Source organism: Leiobunum rupestre, chromosome 11 (genome assembly GCF_980474605.1).
Source record: "Leiobunum rupestre chromosome 11, qqLeiRupe1.1.hap1, whole genome shotgun sequence".
NCBI classification, from domain to species: Eukaryota; Metazoa; Arthropoda; class Arachnida; order Opiliones; family Sclerosomatidae; genus Leiobunum; species Leiobunum rupestre.
In genome coordinates this window covers 26,087,577-26,109,492 of record NC_143394.1, presented here as the reverse complement: position 1 = coordinate 26,109,492, position 21,916 = coordinate 26,087,577, and positions in this window count along the sequence as shown.

The window sequence follows — 21,916 nt, the reverse complement described above, 5'->3', positions numbered from 1 at the left end:
ACCGGGCTAAAAATTCTGACACTTCTATTCTTGTAGTATCGCCCAACCACTTTTTCTTCTTCATATTATATACCCTGGTTTATAATGAAAATCCCAGGAAAATGCTTTATCCGTCAGAACTATGCACCGTAATTTTATGGTTTATTTACTATTTTAAAATAAATAGTCGCAAAAAAAAAACGATCATCGACGATGTTGAACATTTTGGTTGGGAAAACGGTTTGTATTTCTAATTAGCTCAAGATTTTTCAATTATGTTATGCTTTCTTTAAAAATTTTATAAACAAATCCAATTCTTGGTAAACTAAAAAGGCGCACAACTCAATTTTGGCACTCCTCTCAAAACGGCGCCCCGGGCAGTTGCCCGGGTTGCCCGGCCCTTAAGCCGCCCCTGATTACACATTAACGCCTTGATCAATTATCTCGGAGCCATTGTCAAAAACCCAATTTTCTATCGGAGGACAAGTGTTTTGGTAAAAGCGCCATTTTAATTGCGGTGAGCATATCTGCCCCCGTAGCTGTTGGATAGATCAGAGTGCCATGTCTTTAAAAAGAGAAGCAATAATCTATAAGCCTTTTTTAGTATCTCTTGTATCCATCGGCTACGAGAAATTGTTAAGACAGATTTTCACTTTTTGTTGGCGAGTTTAGAGGCGAGTAATTTATATAATATATAATTATTTTTTCCTTCGACGCTACTCTCAACCTGGACTAAATGACGAAGAATGCGGTCGATGAGCTAGAAACGGCCAACAACATTTGGGGAAACTAAAATATATTTATTCTGGCTTTCTTTCGTCGTACGACTCGTCGTAATTGTTTCAGTATTTTTAAATTGCGCCGAGACTTGCGCTTTATCATCAATCTCATGCCTCGTGTTTTTCCTCGGGCCTTGGCTGCTTTTTTCTTCGGAATTTCGGAATTTTTCTCGCTTTTGGTGCATACGGACCCGCGTCTTTGCCACAAATGTTTTAGACCTAAGTCAACAGTCATGATTTAATTTCTTTTTGGCATTTACACGGTGCAGCCGGATCCGCGACGTTTTTAAACTTAACTAAACTTTTTTTACATTATGCCTTCATAAAACGATAAAGTCCTTTGCCCCCAGTGTGGTCAGTCGTTTACTAGTCTAAATTGACATTTTGCTCATTCGCGAACCTGTGTCAAGCCCTCTCTCGGGAAATAGGACGGTCCTTCTGACCCATCTTCCCCGTCTGAAGGGTGTGATGATTTAATTGGTCTGCTTTCAAATCTCAAATCGACCCAGCGCATTATACGTCGAATCCCGAAGGCGGCCAGGTCAACGGTGGCTTGAGCCCTTTCCAATGCCCTGGGGAGGGTAGTTCGTGATAATTCGGCGGAAGCCTGGAAGGGTCTCTTTTGTTTATCTGCCATGTGTCTTCAGGTCCCGGGAAGGTGTGAGGGAACACCAGTCTCTCTTGCCACTGCCGTTAAAGCTAATGTCAAATCATTCGAAGAAGTTTCGGTCTTTCCCGCTATCTCTCGACGGGCCACAAAATCCAAGAAGAAACCTTCAAAGCCCAATGAAATCGGCAAGATTGTCGAATCTAAACTCGCCGACGGGGATGTTACAGGGGCGGTGCGCGTCATTTCTTCGGACGATTCTTTTGCCCCCAACGACGCGGCGTCTCTCGCTGTCCTGCGAAGTAAACACCCGCCCGCCGCAACGCACCAGGATTTTGAGTTCGTACCCTCCGATTTAACTTCGTTACCGCATATTAACGTGTCAGAGTCTGTCATCCAATCCGCTATTCTCTCCTTTCCATCTGGTTCAGCGGGCGGCCTCGACAACATTAAACCTCAGCACCTGAAGGACTTAATCGCCAACGGTACGGGAACGGCTGGCGAGTCCTTACTCAAATCTTTAACCAGCCTATGCAACCTGATGCTCGCCATTAAAACAGAATCTTTGAAGGTCATGTCTTCGAACCTCCAGCATGTTTCGGCACATCACGGCTTTTTCTTATTGAAAAATTCTTTGGCCATCCCTAAGTTGCTATTTCTCCTAAGAAGCGCTCCTGTTTGGCTCCACAAGGAAGGCCTAGCCTCGTTTGATAACACCCTCAGGCTGGCACTCCAAAACGTCACCAATACCTTGATGGACGAGCTTTCGTGGGAACAGGTATCTCTCCCTGTCGCTAAAGGGGGCCTCGGCATTCGCCACTCTTCCAAACTCGCTCTTCCGGCGTTTCTTTCTTCAATCCACAGTGTGACTGATTTGGTGAAAGATATTCACCCTAATCTTGTTGTCGACCCGCCCGTTTCGGTAGTTCGCGATGCCCTTAGCGAGTGGGGCCTATCCACAAGCGAAGCCCTTCCATCTCCGGATCAGCGGAGTTACCAACGCGTTTGGGAGGCTCCGATCATCGACAAGTCGGTGCAGCATTTGTCGGATTGTGCTGTTAGCGGACCTGACAAGGCTCGCTTACTGTCAGTGAGCTCCAAAGAATTGGGTGCTTGGCTCAACGCCCTTCCGTCGCCATCCTTGGGCACTCTTCTAGACGATGACTCTTTTAGGATAGCTGTCGGTCTACGTTTGAGAGCCCAAATTTGCGTCCCTCATACGTGTGTTTGCGGTGGCCAGGTGGACTCTTTGGGCACCCACGGCTTGAGTTGTAAGCGAAGTTCGGGTTACTTGTCGCGCCACGGTGCCGTAAATGACCTTCTAAAACGTGCCCTGGTTTCTGCTGGCGTTCCTTCCCTTCTGGAGCCAACCGGGCTTTCTCGCCATGACGGTAAACGCCCCGATGGCATGTCAATGGTCCCGTGGTTGGGTGGTAAAGCCATCGTTTGGGATTTTACCTGCACGGACCCCCTAGCACCTTCCTATTTGGTCTCTTCATCTTCAGCCCCTCTCTGGGCCGCTACCCAGGCTGAAACAAAGAAGAGATCCAAGTATTCGGATCTCGACAGCAAATTCATCTTCCATCCAGTGGCCATTGAAACCCTTGGCGCTTTCGGTCGCGATGCTTTGTCGTTAATTCACGCCATAGTCCGTAGGATTCGAGATATCTCTTCCGAGCCGCGCTCCGTAGAGTATCTGGTGCAACGCATCGCGATTGCGGTTCAAAGAGGAAACGCCGCCTCTGTTTTGAGCACCTTTCGGCCGGGTGCTTCTTTGGAAGACTACCTCTTCCATTTGAACTAAATTTTGGTTTTGCTGTAACTATTTGTCAATAAATATTATAGCTATTACGGTTGATAAAATTTAAGTAGTGCATTATTGATAAAATATTGATAAATTGAAATTTTTTGCCTATTATTACTTTCGTATTCAAGAATAAAAAAGCTAAAACTCGTCTCAACAAAGTCATACTCCAGTAGTAATGCATTCTTGATTATTCTTAATCTAAATTTATATTTCACAAAAATGGGATAAAGTTAAACATGAATTCGCACTTTAAGAATGTACATGTGTTAAAAGATTTAAAATCACTGCCTTTTTTAAATTCAGGAAACGGAATTGTAAAGACACAATTAAAGTTTCAATGTGAGCTGACTTCATTTGTAAGGACGTTACATTATCTAAAGGAAAGAAAGCCGTGCCCAGTCAATTTTGATTAAAAATACAACCCTGTGTTCTATCTCATTATAAATAATTATCCTAAAATGGTATAAATTCAACTCACTTTTCAAAACAACAATTTCTGAAAAATTATAATAAAACTTACATTCATTGATAATTGTGGCGCGTTATCAATTATTATCATGTTTTTCCTACTAAGCGCAAAATATTTTGTGCAAACCAGTTATTACTTTTCTTTTGTTGGATCCCAGTAATAATACCGAAGTACTTACGGATCTACCGCAACTTTGTGGGTTGATTTGAGAGACAAACAAATTGTTGAGGTTCTTTCCGTCCTTCGTTACCTGTGGGAGGAATAAGATACATCTAAGTAACTCTATTACTATCAGTCAGTTAATGACTTTCATGAGAGAAAACGTCAGTTCTCTGACGTTTTGTAAAGGTGGGTCCTACCGGACAAGAGATAACTATAGCGCTATTTCACGTCTAACCACAATCATAATAATCATGCATTCATAGTAAGAGAATGAAGTAATTTAATCAATTATGTATATGACTACCGGATATCAATTAGGCCTGTTAAAAAGTATGCTTTGGCATATTCAACAACGGGTAAATTAAAGTTCCGGTAGAATAAATTCGAATACGACCAAGTCCAATTGGACGTCCGAGGTTTGTTGAAACGGCGACTCGGTAAGTCGGGAGTCCAATGGTTGTGGCGTTGGGACGCAATATTCAAAGGTCGTTTTTCAATTTCAGCCCTAGCTTATTTGATTTTTCACCGTCTGATTTGGTACGCAAGCGCAGAAGTAACCTTGATTAAAATCATTTATTCAATCAATTATTCTTAATAGTTTTCAAGAAACGTCATTGAATCAACAGAAATAACAATGCCTTTGCCCTCTAATGAAAAAAAAATATCTACAAAATACAAATCTTTAAAATTAAAAGATTAACTAAAGAATATACATTTAATTCAACCAAAAATAAAAACCGATGAAATGCAATTTCTGTTAAAAAAAGTAGAAGATAAAAATATATCTAGCGATGAAGAGCTAAAATGTATTAAAAGATTAGAGATCATACAAACTGAGAAAGCGGAAGCTATGGTGGTCCGCTTACACTTAGATGGCAATTCAGCAATCAGGTTTTCAGCTTTTAGGCTTCTCCAAGAAGAACGCTGCAAAGGTATGAATAGATTGGTGTCTGTAAGAAAAGAAAATGGTTTATCTACAACAACACAAACAAAACTCTACAAAGAAATAAACAAATTTTACACCAAATATTTACTTGCAATACTAAGAAATTTGAAAATCCATTCTCAAACGAACAATTAGGAAACCTGGGAGGATGAGGACTGCGGATTTAGTACCTCGTGGGTTACGACGCCAAGACGAAATGGCAGACGTAAGAGTAGTGAGGGCGCCATTTGAGCGGCGAATATTACTGTTGACTAGTATGAGGCGCTTGACGCGGCGGCGATCGGAGAGAGAGTCCCACCGGAAGATTTTCATGACACGAGTTATGCTGGTACTCCAGGAAAAGCCGATGCTGGCAACAAAACGGAGGGATTTTCGTTGAATGGTTTCAATGGAGTGCATGCCACTGGTGATGTGAGGGGACCAGATCGCGGATCAGTATTCCAAAATGGGGAGGACATATGTTTTGATGGCTAGGGTTTTGATCTGGAAGTAGCTCTTCCTCTTTTTATCCCCCCCGACTGAATTTTACTCGGGTCAAAACGTCACAAAAAGGAAACGGCTACCGCCATCTAGTATATAGTTTTCAATATCAAAGAATTTTGAAAAAAATAGCAAACGGTTCTATCTGTTTTTACAACGGTCTTTTTTTGCCGCAACAATACGTTTTATGATAGTTTTTTAGCATTAGATTATATTTTTTATTGGAAAAAATGAAAAACTCTGTATATGTAAATCGTGTAAAAGTGATTCAAGATACAGCATATGAGTGGAGTATGTTTTATACCATTCCCTAAACCCTAAATCATCATCATCTACAAAATAAAACCAATATTACAATAAAGAAATTCGGAAATTGATAGCGATAAAAAGGCTGTTTATTAAGCCTTGGTAAAGACTTACCAGAAATAAAATTGACATCCAATTATCTTTTTCCCTTTTTTTAGGTGGATAAATGAACATCGTTTCATAAGTTAATAAAGAAAAATTCATTTTCTATTTAGTTCAAATTAAGAAGGGCAATTCAAGCTAATTTATATCCGTAAAACGAAACCGTACGCGCCACAACATGGTAGCCACATTGACTAGGTTTATGACTTGTTCATCCCCCCCCCTTTTTCCTCCTTCCTGTTTGACCCTAGTTTTCCGTTAGTTCTTAACTATACCGCCAGAGCGCACATTTAAAAATCCGAAGCAAATATTCGGGAACGGGGTGTCCCTGTGTTAATTAGTCCATGGTTACCCCAAGATATTTTTGGAATATATGTATGAATCTCACGTTAAAAAATTCAAGTTTAATTTTACCGAAATATTAAATGTCAGGCTACCGTTAAATATCAAAACATAATTTGCCCGTGAATTTAACGGTAAAAAAATCTAGTTTAATTTTACAGTAATTTTAAATATCACATTACCGTTAAGTAGCATAACATTAATTTGGCCGTTAATTTTACGTAATTTTAAACAGCACAAAAATCCAACTTTTATTTTACCGTAATTTTAAACATCAGATTACTGTTAAATAGCACAACATTAATTTGACAGTTTATTTAACGGCACAATTTGAAACAATCGTATTACTGTAAATTTAACTGTGTAATAACCGTTCGGTTACGGTAATTTCTTAGAGTGTACATTGAGTAGGGGTTTATATACCGCGAAAACAAATCCTATCTCTTTTACTTAGAAACACAAATAATTAATAAATCGGGGAGGAAATAGTGACATACGGTAGCTGCAGACGCTTCCCCGAATCCGACAGCAATGAAGAATTAAAAAAAAACCTGTCGCCGAAGACGACCGACGATGGACACCTGGTACAAACATTTACTCAACATGTGAATAAAAGTACCAACCACTGTCAGTAGGTTTCATAATTTCACGAGTCAAACGAAATCTTATAATTATGTTTTAGTCTATTCCCGTTGCCCAGCGAAGAAACTAACAACAAAGCATGTTCACTGCGAGTACAGTGAAGTGGCTTTGATTACGTCAAAGTCACAAATTCCCAAATCGAGTTGACCAAATATTTTAAGGTTTCTCGACGAGAGACGCAGGAAGAATCTCCTGTTCAACCGTTTACTCTAAGCCAACACTCAAAGATTGAAAATAATATATTAATTTCATTTAAGCCACTATAGCGTTATTTTTAAATATCTTGAAAGGTAACCGCTAATTTCGGGATACTAGAGGGCACACGTATCTGAAACAAACCTTTGAACTATTTACTTGTAGTGTAACGCCTTTCTACTACTAATATAGGCCTATAGGTGCCTAGCGTTGACATATACTACTACTATGCTACTAGATTAAAATAGTTAGTAAGGACGATAATGAATTATTAAATAATGACAAGTTTTTGCCATACCCAGATTCTGATTTAATGATCAACTACTAAATTTACTATTAGACAAACATATCGAATCGAACTACTAAATAAAAACCAAACAATACCGCTAACAAATAAAATACTACTAGATTAATTAACATGACCCCCAAAATAACTACATGCAGCATGCACTTGACCAATGCCAGACTACTAAAAATACGCGGTCTACTATATACACTAATTGCGCCATATAAAAAGTACTCATCACTATTCTTGATTATCGTTGGTCTCGAGACTTGAAAATAAATGAAAAATGTAGATGCGAGGAGAGAGTTCGTAGAGTTGAAGAGACGAGTTGAAGGCTTGAGACGTTGCAGATACGATGAGGCTACTACTATCGTCTACGAGGTGTCGTTGTGGTGATGGGCAGAGGAAAACCATCGTCCGGCGATAACTGCTCAATTGCCTGGAGACATTCATAGATTGCGACCAGCGCGAAAAGTATGTTCCTTTTATTAAGGTCATCCGGAGCGGTGTGCTTAAGATCATCCTTTCCTTTCGGTCCGGGGATACGGTTCCTCTTCTCTTCTTTTCTTCTTGTCTCCTAGTTTTGTTGTATAAGCCACGTGACTTTTTGGGTCCATCCTGGTTTTTTGTTACCCAATCGAATTACTATGACGGGCTGTCACGTGGAGGGACACTATGATTTGACCAATCACCCAATTTCAACGTAGGGCTTTATTTCAAGCGCCCATGTGTTTCACATGTGTTTCAATTTCTTGAGATCACAAGACGCGCACACATTCGGTGACAATTACACCAAACAATAATATCGAGGCGCACTACTATAATTGTAAGCATTGGTCGAGAAAATCTGGCAAAGGTTCGAGTTCAATAATAAATACACGTGGCATGCACACTATACGCTATTCACCGTCGATTCTAAAGACGATCGTAAAACTATAAATCAGTGCCTGGGTTGACAGGAGGGCAATTTCGGGCATCTATAGAGATTCCTTTTAGCAGAGTAGTAACAATGGAAACACGTTGGATCCCTCTTTTGGCTTTTCGCTAACTACTTCCCATTCCTACAAACTATCCAACGCGACCATATGGGGATGCCGAGGGACGTAAAATAATTGTTTCCCCAACAAAATCTAAAAGAGGGGTAACGTATTGAAAAATATTCGTTACAGTAGTTTTATATAGTATTTGCACCACGAAAATATATCCAGAAATTCGACGCAGTTGTCTTCGGCATCAACTCGAAGCAGGGGGATCAAATGAATCCTCAACAAAAAGTCCTCCTGGAAGTGGTGTACGAAACTATAACTGTTGCGGGTTAGTGACTGTCACATCTTTATTGAGCGCGAATAAGATAACCCTAAAAGCTATTTATTTCTAATTTCAACTTTAAATACTTTGCGGCCAATTAAATGTAGCACATTGGAGAAATAATAAAGATACGTTAATAAAACTAAATATCAAAAATAAGTAACACTGAATCTCTCTGACTATGGATGGCTATAGAAGATAATTAATATGATATTTCTCAACACTGTTCTTTTACGCGCTAACTTAACAAAAATTCTTTTTGAGTAAAATATTACCGGCAAAAAAATAAATTGTAACGTGTGTGGTAGTTCTTAATTATCTTAAAACGGAATCATTCTTCATTGTATGGAACTCACTTTTTTACCGGTTCGCGATTAGTCAGGAAAAAACCGGTACAGGCTCGCGAACCGTCTAGGAAAAAGAGGTAAGGAACGTCAAGAGATATATTCATTAAACGGTACAATGGATTTTGCCATTACAGCAATCGTTAGGAAAGATGTGTAGCAATTACAAATTAAGAAATTTAGATTTTTTAAATGATATTTACAGTCTAAATGGTGATCTTTGTAAAGTGGTTGAATCATATATTTTGTGAAACAGCGAACTCAAGACTCGCGGATTCTTGGATACAACTTTGAAACGCGCATACAAGTTGTCAAATCTCGGCTCCTCCTTCCTTTGGTTTGTACTCTCATGGCGGACATTTAAATAACAAAATTATTTCTTAAATGTGCTCCAATTGCGCAAAGATGTTGGCCCATCAGGCCATTTTGAAACGCTCTTCTAAATCCATAGCTGCTCCTGTCGTGGACCTGATTTCACGTTTTCACTCCACCGCTTAGCTTCCCAAGGCTGGTTCGTTAGACAATCCCGAAGAGTATCGGAAATTTTCTAAAAGTTGGCAGATAATAGCTGAAAACTATTCGTGAGTTCTGAACCGTTCAACCAGTCCCCATGCGCACTATTCGGCAAAAAAATTCTAGAACTACCCAAATGCAAACTATTCGCAGACAAGAACCTCTTGTTGAACCGTTCGGAACCGTTCTAAATGGTACCTGCTCAAGAGCAAGTACTGGCCGGAACTCAAGGTGGAAATCTCTAAAATTCGTCTGCACATCGGGCTGCGTACGTCAAATCGTACGATCCTAATTTGAATCACAACTATTCGTACAAAAGTTCTGAACTATCCAGAACTTTTGCGTGACGTCACAGCTCAGTCCTAGGCCGTTCTCTTAACGGTTCAGAACTCACGAATAGTTTTCAGCTATAGTCGTGGCTTCTGTTCCAATATTAGTCTCGAGATGGAATCACCAGTCGAGTATCCTGTAATTTAGCGATGTTAGTCTAAAAATTAGACAGACAGGCGCGCGGCTCTCATACAGTGAAGTAACTCGTCTCGGCCAATGGCAAAGCGCGTTTTAGCGGGAGGCGTGACTATGTTCTTTTTCAGTATGCTCAAGCCCACGCGCTACTTACGTCTAAGTATACCAGTCATACTGATATTGGATAGCTTAGCTTCGTACGTGTTGAAAACCGTGGGTGGAAGAGATAGTGTACGTGTTTTTGGTGGGAAAACATTGTTATATGGTCCATATATTAAAAAAATGTAAATTTGGTTTTTCGAATGATATAATTTTGATAGTATATTTATTTTAATTATTTTAAAGTATATTTATTTTAATTATTTAATCGTTTACTTATTTTAATTATTTAATCGTTTACTTATTTTAATTATTTAATCGTTTACTTATTTTAATTATTTAATCGTTTACTTATTTTAATTATTTAATCGTTTACTTATTTTAATTATTTAATCGTTTACTTATTTTAATTATTTAATCGTTTACTTATTTTAATTATTTAATCGTTTACTTATTTTAATTATTTAATCGTTTACTTATTTTAATTATTTAATCGTTTACTTATTTTAATTATTTAATCGTTTACTTATTTTAATTATTTAATCGTTTACTTATTTTAATTATTTAATCGTTTACTTATTTTAATTATTTAATCGTTTACTTATTTTAATTATTTAATCGTTTACTTATTTTAATTATTTAATCGTTTACTTATTTTAATTATTTAATCGTTTACTTATTTTAATTATTTAATCGTTTACTTATTTTAATTATTTAATCGTTTACTTATTTTAATTATTTAATCGTTTACTTATTTTAATTATTTAATCGTTTACTTATTTTAATTATTTAATCGTTTACTTATTTTAATTATTTAATCGTTTACTTATTTTAATTATTTAATCGTTTACTTATTTTAATTATTTAATCGTTTACTTATTTTAATTATTTAATCGTTTACTTATTTTAATTATTTAATCGTTTACTTATTTTAATTATTTAATCGTTTACTTATTTTAATTATTTAATCGTTTACTTATTTTAATTATTTAATCGTTTACTTATTTTAATTATTTAATCGTTTACTTATTTTAATTATTTAATCGTTTACTTATTTTAATTATTTAATCGTTTACTTATTTTAATTATTTAATCGTTTACTTATTTTAATTATTTAATCGTTTACTTATTTTAATTATTTAATCGTTTACTTATTTTAATTATTTTACACTCTTAGAAAATGTAATTCAAAATTGAATGATTTCTCGTTCAAATCGCAAACACTGTGGTGGAATGCTTTATCTTTCAAAATTGAATGATTTTTAGGTATTCAAAATTGAATGCTACGTCAACTTGCAAAATTGAATGGAGACACTCATTTTTGAAGGCCACGTAATACTTTGCAAATCACTCGTATATCAACGCGATTGTGTTCAAATTTGAATGACAAATATGTCATTCAAATTAGAACTACAAAGCACTCATTTTTAAATGACTTGTATCCGTTTGAAATATCATTTAATTACGAACTCTTTGGTGTTCATATTCGAGTGAAAAATACATCATTCATATCTGAACGATGAAGCACTCATTTTTAAATGATTTATATCGGTTTTAATTATCATTTAATTATGAACGCTTTCACGTTCAAATTCGAATGAAAAATGTCATTCAAATCTGAACAACAAAGCAATCATTTTTAAATGATTTTCATTTCTTTTAAATATCATTTAATTGTGAACGCTTTCATGTTCAAATTCGAACATGAAGTTTATTCAAAGAAATAACACTAACTATAAAACCCAGAAGTTTTATTTAAAATACATTTGACAACAGTTTTTTATGCTTTTAGTTTGTTCACAATATTTATAATAGGAGGGGAAATTTTGTCGGCTCCAATGCTAAAAATTATTTTTTGAAAATATGCAAGTGTTTTCTTAAGACCTTTCGCGTACTCCATTTGGAAAACAAAATATCCGGAAAAAACTGAGACAATGCCCATTAGTAATGAATTTACATCAAAACATTGATCCTCTATCTTAACTTCGTATGCAGCAGATAAATAATCATCGTGGTTAAAAATTAACATTGGCGTTGCATTATTGGTAGTCTGTAAAAATAATCTTATTATTTCAACACAATTACTAGTAGTAAAAGAAATTGCAATTTTGAAAATATTCTTACATTAACATTGTGTCATAAATCTGTACTCTCATTAAAAATTGATGGAAATATAAGAAGGCACGTTAAAATTCCATCACTAACTGGAATAATTTCCAAACAAAAAAAGTAAGTTAAACATGATATTAGTATAATAGATTTTGACAGAGAAGTACAATTTATTATTGGGAAAACTGAAAATGGCAAGTGTGAACATAGAACATTAAACCCATATTGAGGAATGTTTTAAATTATAGTTATGTTTTTTAATTGAAGGGCCAACTAAAAGTGTTAAAATAAAAATGAAAATATACCTGGTTCTTTTCACACAAGATTGGGAATTTCTCAAGTACAACGGAAGCAGTGTTATGTAAACCTAAATTCTGACGAAAAGAGGCAGTCCTACACATTTTTTCTTCAACTAGACTTTGATTTCTGCTAGTTGGGGCTTTTTCGAGTTCCTTTGCCAAAGTCAATGTGGCTACCATGTTGTGGCGCGTACGGTTTCGTTTTACGGATATAAATTAGCTTGAATTGCCCTTCTTAATTTGAACTAAATAGAAAATGAATTTTTCTTCATTAACTTATGAAACGATGTTCATTTATCCACCTAAAAAAAGGGAAAAAGATAATTGGATGTCAATTTTATTTCTGGTAAGTCTTTACCAAGGCTTAATAAACAGCCTTTTTATCGCTATCAATTTCCGAATTTCTTTATTGTAATATTGGTTTTATTTTGTAGATGATGATGATTTAGGGTTTAGGGAATGGTATAAAACATACTCCACTCATATGCTGTATCTTGAATCACTTTTACACGATTTACATATACAGAGTTTTTCATTTTTTCCAATAAAAAATATAATCTAATGCTAAAAAACTATCATAAAACGTATTGTTGCGGCAAAAAAAGACCTTTGTAAAAACAGATAGAACCGTTTGCTATTTTTTTCAAAATTCTTTGATATTGAAAACTATATACTAGATGGCGGTAGCCGTTTCCTTTTTGTGACGTTTTGACCCGAGTAAAATTCTGTCGGGGGGGATAAAAAGAGGAAGAGCATTTAACAAGGGTCTTTCGGAGCTCCCTATAGGAATAACATGGGAACGGGGTGTCCCTGTGTTAATTAGTCCATGGAGTAATCATCTTCAGCAATGTTGGAAAGTGCCTGAAAATAGTTGCTATAATTTACACTTTGGAAAACAAGTGTCAGCAAACAGAAATATTACCAAGGGGGAGGGCCTTTTTGTTGCAAGTTTTTTTGCTTGGCTGCCATTGTTTTCAGTGTCATCTACATTCGTAATTCATAATATACCAGCGACTTGTTTCTTTTACAATATATGCATTATAGTGTTTTAAAATCTTTTTAGGACAAACAATTCTTCCACAAATATGCCAAATTCCATTAATTTGCACATTGAAATGAACTTTAACAAATAAAAAATCTTTTGAGATATCTAAATGATATACATATCCATTTTTGTATATAACGGAGCCAACACAAATATCTAATGATATCTGCTCAATATTTTCAGATGGAGTAATTTCCCTTAACATAATTTTAAGATCCTCAGGGAGTTTACTGAAATTTAGATTTGAAGGTTTTACATAATCTCCTGTTTGGAGGTCAGATTCGTTACTCTGTTCCCAGCATTGTAAAAATTGGTGACGTTTTCCTAAGGTCATGCTAATATTTCTAAAATTACGGGACATGCTTGCTATATATTTAAAGTATTGGTGTTTCGCTTCAAATCTCATGCACCACAGGCGGATTAATGGACCATACATCTTAATTAACCTAGGATAATGAATTAAGTAATGCATTTTTGGTGTAAATGTTGCCTCGTTATTATCTTTAACTAATTTATAAAATTCAATAATGCGCTCATATAAATAAGAAAGCCAATCTACATCAATTATTGATGCAATTATTATTTCGGCTATTTCTATTAATACTAAAAGCATAATCCAATATTGGTTGTCAGTTGGCACACTTGCTCCAAAAATCAAATCAAAAAATAATTTTTAGCATTGGAGCCGACAAAATTTCCCCTCCTATTATAAATATTGTGAACAAACTAAAAGCATAAAAAACTGTTGTCAAATGTATTTTAAATAAAACTTCTGGGTTTTATAGTTAGTGTTATTTCTTTGAATAAACTTCATGTTCGAATTTGAACATGAAAGCGTTCACAATTAAATGATATTTAAAAGAAATGAAAATCATTTAAAAATGATTGCTTTGTTGTTCAGATTTGAATGACATTTTTCATTCGAATTTGAACGTGAAAGCGTTCATAATTAAATGATAATTAAAACCGATATAAATCATTTAAAAATGAGTGCTTCATCGTTCAGATATGAATGATGTATTTTTCACTCGAATATGAACACCAAAGAGTTCGTAATTAAATGATATTTCAAACGGATACAAGTCATTTAAAAATGAGTGCTTTGTAGTTCTAATTTGAATGACATATTTGTCATTCAAATTTGAACACAATCGCGTTGATATACGAGTGATTTGCAAAGTATTACGTGGCCTTCAAAAATGAGTGTCTCCATTCAATTTTGCAAGTTGACGTAGCATTCAATTTTGAATACCTAAAAATCATTCAATTTTGAAAGATAAAGCATTCCACCACAGTGTTTGCGATTTGAACGAGAAATCATTCAATTTTGAATTACATTTTCTAAGAGTGTAAAATAATTAAAATAAGTAAACGATTAAATAATTAAAATAAGTAAACGATTAAATAATTAAAATAAGTAAACGATTAAATAATTAAAATAAGTAAACGATTAAATAATTAAAATAAGTAAACGATTAAATAATTAAAATAAGTAAACGATTAAATAATTAAAATAAGTAAACGATTAAATAATTAAAATAAGTAAACGATTAAATAATTAAAATAAGTAAACGATTAAATAATTAAAATAAGTAAACGATTAAATAATTAAAATAAGTAAACGATTAAATAATTAAAATAAGTAAACGATTAAATAATTAAAATAAGTAAACGATTAAATAATTAAAATAAGTAAACGATTAAATAATTAAAATAAGTAAACGATTAAATAATTAAAATAAGTAAACGATTAAATAATTAAAATAAGTAAACGATTAAATAATTAAAATAAGTAAACGATTAAATAATTAAAATAAGTAAACGATTAAATAATTAAAATAAGTAAACGATTAAATAATTAAAATAAGTAAACGATTAAATAATTAAAATAAGTAAACGATTAAATAATTAAAATAAGTAAACGATTAAATAATTAAAATAAGTAAACGATTAAATAATTAAAATAAGTAAACGATTAAATAATTAAAATAAGTAAACGATTAAATAATTAAAATAAGTAAACGATTAAATAATTAAAATAAGTAAACGATTAAATAATTAAAATAAGTAAACGATTAAATAATTAAAATAAGTAAACGATTAAATAATTAAAATAAGTAAACGATTAAATAATTAAAATAAGTAAACGATTAAATAATTAAAATAAGTAAACGATTAAATAATTAAAATAAGTAAACGATTAAATAATTAAAATAAGTAAACGATTAAATAATTAAAATAAGTAAACGATTAAATAATTAAAATAAGTAAACGATTAAATAATTAAAATAAGTAAACGATTAAATAATTAAAATAAGTAAACGATTAAATAATTAAAATAAGTAAACGATTAAATAATTAAAATAAGTAAACGATTAAATAATTAAAATAAGTAAACGATTAAATAATTAAAATAAGTAAACGATTAAATAATTAAAATAAGTAAACGATTAAATAATTAAAATAAGTAAACGATTAAATAATTAAAATAAGTAAACGATTAAATAATTAAAATAAGTAAACGATTAAATAATTAAAATAAGTAAACGATTAAATAATTAAAATAAGTAAACGATTAAATAATTAAAATAAGTAAACGATTAAATAATTAAAATAAGTAAACGATTAAATAATTAAAATAAGTAAACGATTAAATAATTAAAATAAGTAAACGATTAAATCATTTAAGATAGAAGTTTTACCAAATATCGGCTTCTTTTTATCTCTCCTAGGAGGGGTTATACAATCACCGTGTCTGTCTGTCTGTGTGCCTGTCCTGCGAACGCGTTCGCATTATCCGTGCAAAGGTTAATCATTGCGTACGCAGTTTCTCGATATTTCTGCGTTCGCAGTTTCTCGAAGGGTTGGCAAAACCAGCGTGTGACGGTGAGCGTTAACGGATTGATTTGCAGTTGGGTTTGGTTTGGATAGTCTTTTTTTCGTCAACGCTCACCGTCGAGACAGTTTTAATTCAGTTTGATTGGATATTTCATTATTGTAATGTTTATGTGGTGAATGTTGAATTCGTGTTATGACGGTTGTGGCTGTTGAGTTTGTTGTGTTTTGTTATGATGGTTGTTGATGTTGAGTCTGTTGTGTTTGTACGGGCATTTTCTCTCCAACTTCTTCTTAATGACTTTGGTTCGGACCGAGTGCGATGCAACCTCTCAACGTCCAATGGCAGGGTTTCCACCAATTGTACACGGCATACGTCTTAGTATCAATTGGCGATTTCTTGGCGCCAGCCGGGAAGCGAACCCGGGTCTGCCTCTTGCAAGAGATTTACTCTAACCACTCAGCCACCAACGCTTCTCAATTTACGGTGTTTTTCTAAAAAACAGCTTTGGCGAATATCCTTTACAAAGTTATAACGTTAGGTACTATAATTTATTCTACATCATTTTAAATTTTTATAAATTATATTAATCTTATATTTAATTAAATATTTATAAATTATATTAATCTTATATTTAATTAAATATTTATAAATTATATTAATCTTATATTTAATTAAATATTTATAAATTATATTAATCTTATATTTAATTAAATATTTATAAATTATATTAATCTTATATTTAATTAAATATTTATAAATTATATTAATCTTATATTTAATTAAATATTTATAAATTATATTAATCTTATATTTAATGAAATATTTATAAATTATATATTAATCTTATATTTAATGATATATTTATAAATTATATTAATCTTATATTTAATGAAATATTTATAAATTATATTAATCTTATATTTAATGAAATATTTATAAGTTATATTAATCTTATATTTTATTAAATATTTATAAATTATATTAATCTTATATTTAATGAAATATTTATAAATTATATTAATCTTATATTTAATGAAATATTTATAAATTATATTAATCTTATATTTAATTAAATATTTATAAATTATATTAATCTTATATTTAATTAAATATTTATAAATTATATTAAACTTATATTTAATTAAATATTTATAAATTATATTAATCTTATATTTAATGAAATATTTATAAATTATATTAATCTTATATTTAATTAAATATTTATAAATTATATTAATCTTATATTTAATTAAATATTTATAAATTATATTAATCTTATATTTAATGAAATATTTATAAATTATATTAATCTTATATTTAATTAAATATTTTAGTATTTTAATGTAAATTTTGATCGTGATCAGGAATTGAACTCGGGTTGAACTTTGTTTTTTAATTTTTGTTAAAGTCTAAATATTTTACGTATGGAAATTTAAAGGTCAAATCTTGTTTGAGGTTATTTTTTTTCCACGAAAACGTCCAGTTTTGTTATTTAGCTTATCCGGTTTCATAATAATAACGTCGAAAATTCCTGTTTGTTAATGGTAAGGTGTCGCACTTCTTGCTATAATGAAACTTTCTATTGTTTGGTTTCTAAATTTTTGAAGAAATTTGTTGCTTGATTGCGTTATATTTTTCTTCCGGTTATTTTTTCTTTGTAGCCTGATCGAAGGAGTTAATATTAAATATTTTTATAGGTTATTTTTGCTCCGATGCCTGATCGATTGAGTTATTTTCTATTTTTCTATTTGTTATTTTTGCTCTGAAGTCTGATTGATTGGGATATTATTATAAATTTTTCTATGAATTATTTTTGCTGTGAAGTTTTGATTGGGTTATTATTATTTATTTTTCTATTAATTATTTTTGCTCTGAAGTCTGATTGATTGGATTGTTATTATATATTTTTCTATTGGTAATTTTGGCTTCGAAATTTGGTCGATTGGGCTTTTGTATTTTAATTTGTTGATTGTGTTGAGCTTTTGGGCGGTATTGTTAGCATTAAATTATTGTTCTTTGTGTGAAATGGTTTAAAGTAGGTTTTTTTGTTGTTATTAAGGAATTGTTTTATGCCACGAGGTTTGTTTTATTGAATTTGGTGTAGTGCTTTTTAAAGGGAATATAACCTCTGGTATTTCTGTCGCCCTCCGAGGGTTCCAATATTGTCCGCTGCCTCCCATAGCTTTTCACACCTGCGGCGCTGATAATCGCTGATTGCGAAGGGAATACAACTGCCCGGGGCGCCGTTTTGAGAGGAGTGCCAAAATTGAGTTGTGCGCCTTTTTAGTTTACCAAGAATTGGATTTGTTTATAAAATTTTTAAAGAAAGCATAACATAATTGAAAAATCTTGAGCTAATTAGAAATACAAACCGTTTTCCCAACCAAAATGTTCAACATCGTCGATGATCGTTTTTTTTTTGCGACTATTTATTTTAAAATAGTAAATAAACCATAAAATTACGGTGCATAGTTCTGACGGATAAAGCATTTTCCTGGGATTTTCATTATAAACCAGGGTATATAATATGAAGAAGAAAAAGTGGTTGGGCGATACTACAAGAATAGAAGTGTCAGAATTTTTAGCCCGGTGTACCTAGCAACAGGGGGCATACCACCGGAGGCCTAACATCATAGTGCCCTACGCCAGCGTCCCCAAGCCCGGACATTTGACAAATCCAGCATGGGTAGTAGCGTGGGGCTAGCCAGTAAGAATTTGCCTGTACACCGATTACGTAATCATTAATGATTACGATGAGTACAGAATGATTACGGCAACCCAAAACTTTAAAATTGTTACAGATGAGTAATTGAGTACAGGATAATTCCAATGAATAAGCGTGATTACAGATGATTACGCACTTTACAGATGATTACACGTGATTACAGATGAGTACGCGTTATTTCATAATGATTACGGTGATTACAGATGAGTACGAAGATTACAAATGATAACGGGATTAAAAATAAGTACAAAAGATTACAGAAGAATACGTAATCATTACAGTTAGGGTGTACACCGATTACGGGAAGTCGATAGCCCCTAGGGTAGTAGTACCCTACTACTTATGGTCGGACCTTTGACGCAAGCCACTCAACCCAGCAGAAGGTGCAGCAATGGGTGGACCAATTCTCACTTCGCACACAGCCGTGCGAGTAAGAGTGGATGCTATAGCAACTCCTTCCGACACCCTACCTACGTAGGTAAAGAGTCATACCCTTTGTAGAGAGCTCCTAAAGGGGAACGACGGGACGCAGCCGTCCACATAACCCGGCACAGCTGGCCACGGAGATCACGGTGTGACTCCATAAGGCCGGGAAACAGGACCAACGTGCCCTCACACGGAGGCCCGCCACCCCACAGCAGGCTACCCAATCCGCCGAAGCGGCTAGTTTACACGGACCCTCTCCGTTAGCCTAGCTGAGTCGAAGCTCAGTTTCCAGCCAAACCTGGCCGAAGTCGGAGGTGGAGATAGGACCATTTGATCAGAGCTAACGTCTCCCAGTGCGCCACCGCCCTTATGGGTTACAAGAGCCGGACCCCGACTCCCCGGTAAACCCACCAGTTATTGCACACTCTAACCAATTTAGGGCCACAAGAATAGAAGGAAGCCCAAAGTAATACAGTACTTCTATGTACTTGCTTGCTATTTCGTTGTCATTTATAGAGCTTTATGATAAATGAACTAGCAGGCCATTTTCAAGAATTCTATTTGTTTCTTAGACTATTATGAACCTGCATTTAATATTCTAAAATGCATTTAAATCTCTTTTATTTTTTAATAAAATACGGGAGGTATTTATAATTTGTTTCTTCGTCACTATCAGAATGAACTATTCTCAAGCAAATAATATACCATAACGCCCCCTTTTGGCGGTCAGTTAAAGATTGAGAAGGAGTAATAAAAACCATAATCTTCTGGAAAGCAAATAAATATAAACCAAAATTATCATTTCAGAAGAATTTAATCGAGATTTATGTAAAATCGATAACGTTGAGCGGTCAGAAATCTACTTACATTCAGTTAAAGACGATTTATGATTGTGACTCCAGGGCCCCGGTCTTCACTCCTCCAGTCTCCATAGAAATCGCCGACGTATGCTGGTGAATCTTTTCGGAGCTCGCCAACTCAATCAACGTTTGCATACTCTGAAAAAATCTGTTATGGAAGCTCATCCCCTCTTTTCTACGTCTCATGCTATCATTATTATTCATTCAACTCGGATAACGCTACAGTTATCTGATTGTAAGCGCTAGATAGACAAATTTCAGTTATTTAAATAATAAATAATAATAATATAAAACTGATAATGGCAATCAACCGATAACTTTTAAGGATGGTAAACAATGTAAAATATACAGCATCAGTACACGAAATAACAAATTAAGATTTTACCAGTATGACGAACTAAATGAATACGGTAGTCAAACGTTTTATTCGCTTCCGAAACTGTCATTACAATGACCAACGTTTATAAAAAAAAGAAGCCGATATTTCGTAAAACTTCTATCATAACTGATAACTTTGATGTTACGTTTTTATAATTTACCTAATTACCTCCCCGAGGGGACAAAGTCCCCTAGGAGGGGTTATACAATTACCGTGTCTGTCTGTCTGTCCTGCGAACGCGTTTGCATTATCCGTGCAAAGGTTAATCATTGTGAACGCAGTTTCTCGAAATTTTTGCGTTCGCAGTTACTCGAAGGGTTGGCAAAACCACTGTGTAACGGTGAGCGTTAACGGATTGATTTGTGGTTGGGTTTGGTTTGGATGGTATTTTTTTCGTCAACGCTCACCGTCGCGACAGTTTCAATTCAGTTTGATTGGATATTTCGTTATTGTAATGTTTATGTGTAGGTTGTGAATGTTGAGTTCGTGTTATGACGGTTGTGGGTGTTGACTTTGTTATGTTTGTGTTATGTTGGTTGGGGATGTTGAGTTCGTGTTCTGACGGTTGTGTTTGTTGAATCGGTTGTGTTTGTATGGGCGTTTTCTCTCCAACTTCTTCTTAATGACTTTGGGACGGACCGAGTGCTGAGTGTTATGCAACCTCTTAACGTCTAATGGCAGGGTTTCCACCAATTGTACACGGTATTCTTCCTTGTATCAATTTGCGATTTATAAGCGCCGGCCGGGAATCGAACTCGGGTCTGCCTCGTGCAAGAGATTTACTCTAACCACTTAGCCACCAACGCTTGTCAAATTGCGGTGTTTTTCTAAAAAATTGCTTTGGCGAATGTCCTTTACAAAGTTATAACGTTAGGTACTATAATTTATTCTACATCATTTTAAATATTTATAAATTATATTAATCTTATATTTAATTAAATATCTATAAATTATATTAATCTTATATTTAATTAAATATCTATAAATTATATTAATCTTATATTTAATGAAATATTTATAAATTATATTAATCTTATATTTAATTAAATATTTATAAATTATATTAATCTTATATTTAATTAAATATTTATAAATTATATTAAACTTATATTTAATTAAATATTTATAAATTATATTAATCTTATATTTAATGAAATATTTATAAATTATATTAATCTTATATTTAATTAAATATTTATAAATTATATTAATCTTATATTTAATTAAATATTTATAAATTATATTAATCTTATATTTAATGAAATATTTATAAATTATATTAATCTTATATTTAATTAAATATTTTAGTATTTTAATGTAAATTTTGATCGTGATCAGGAATTGAACTCGGGTTGAACTTTGTTTTTTAATTTTTGTTAAAGTCTAAATATTTTACGTATGGA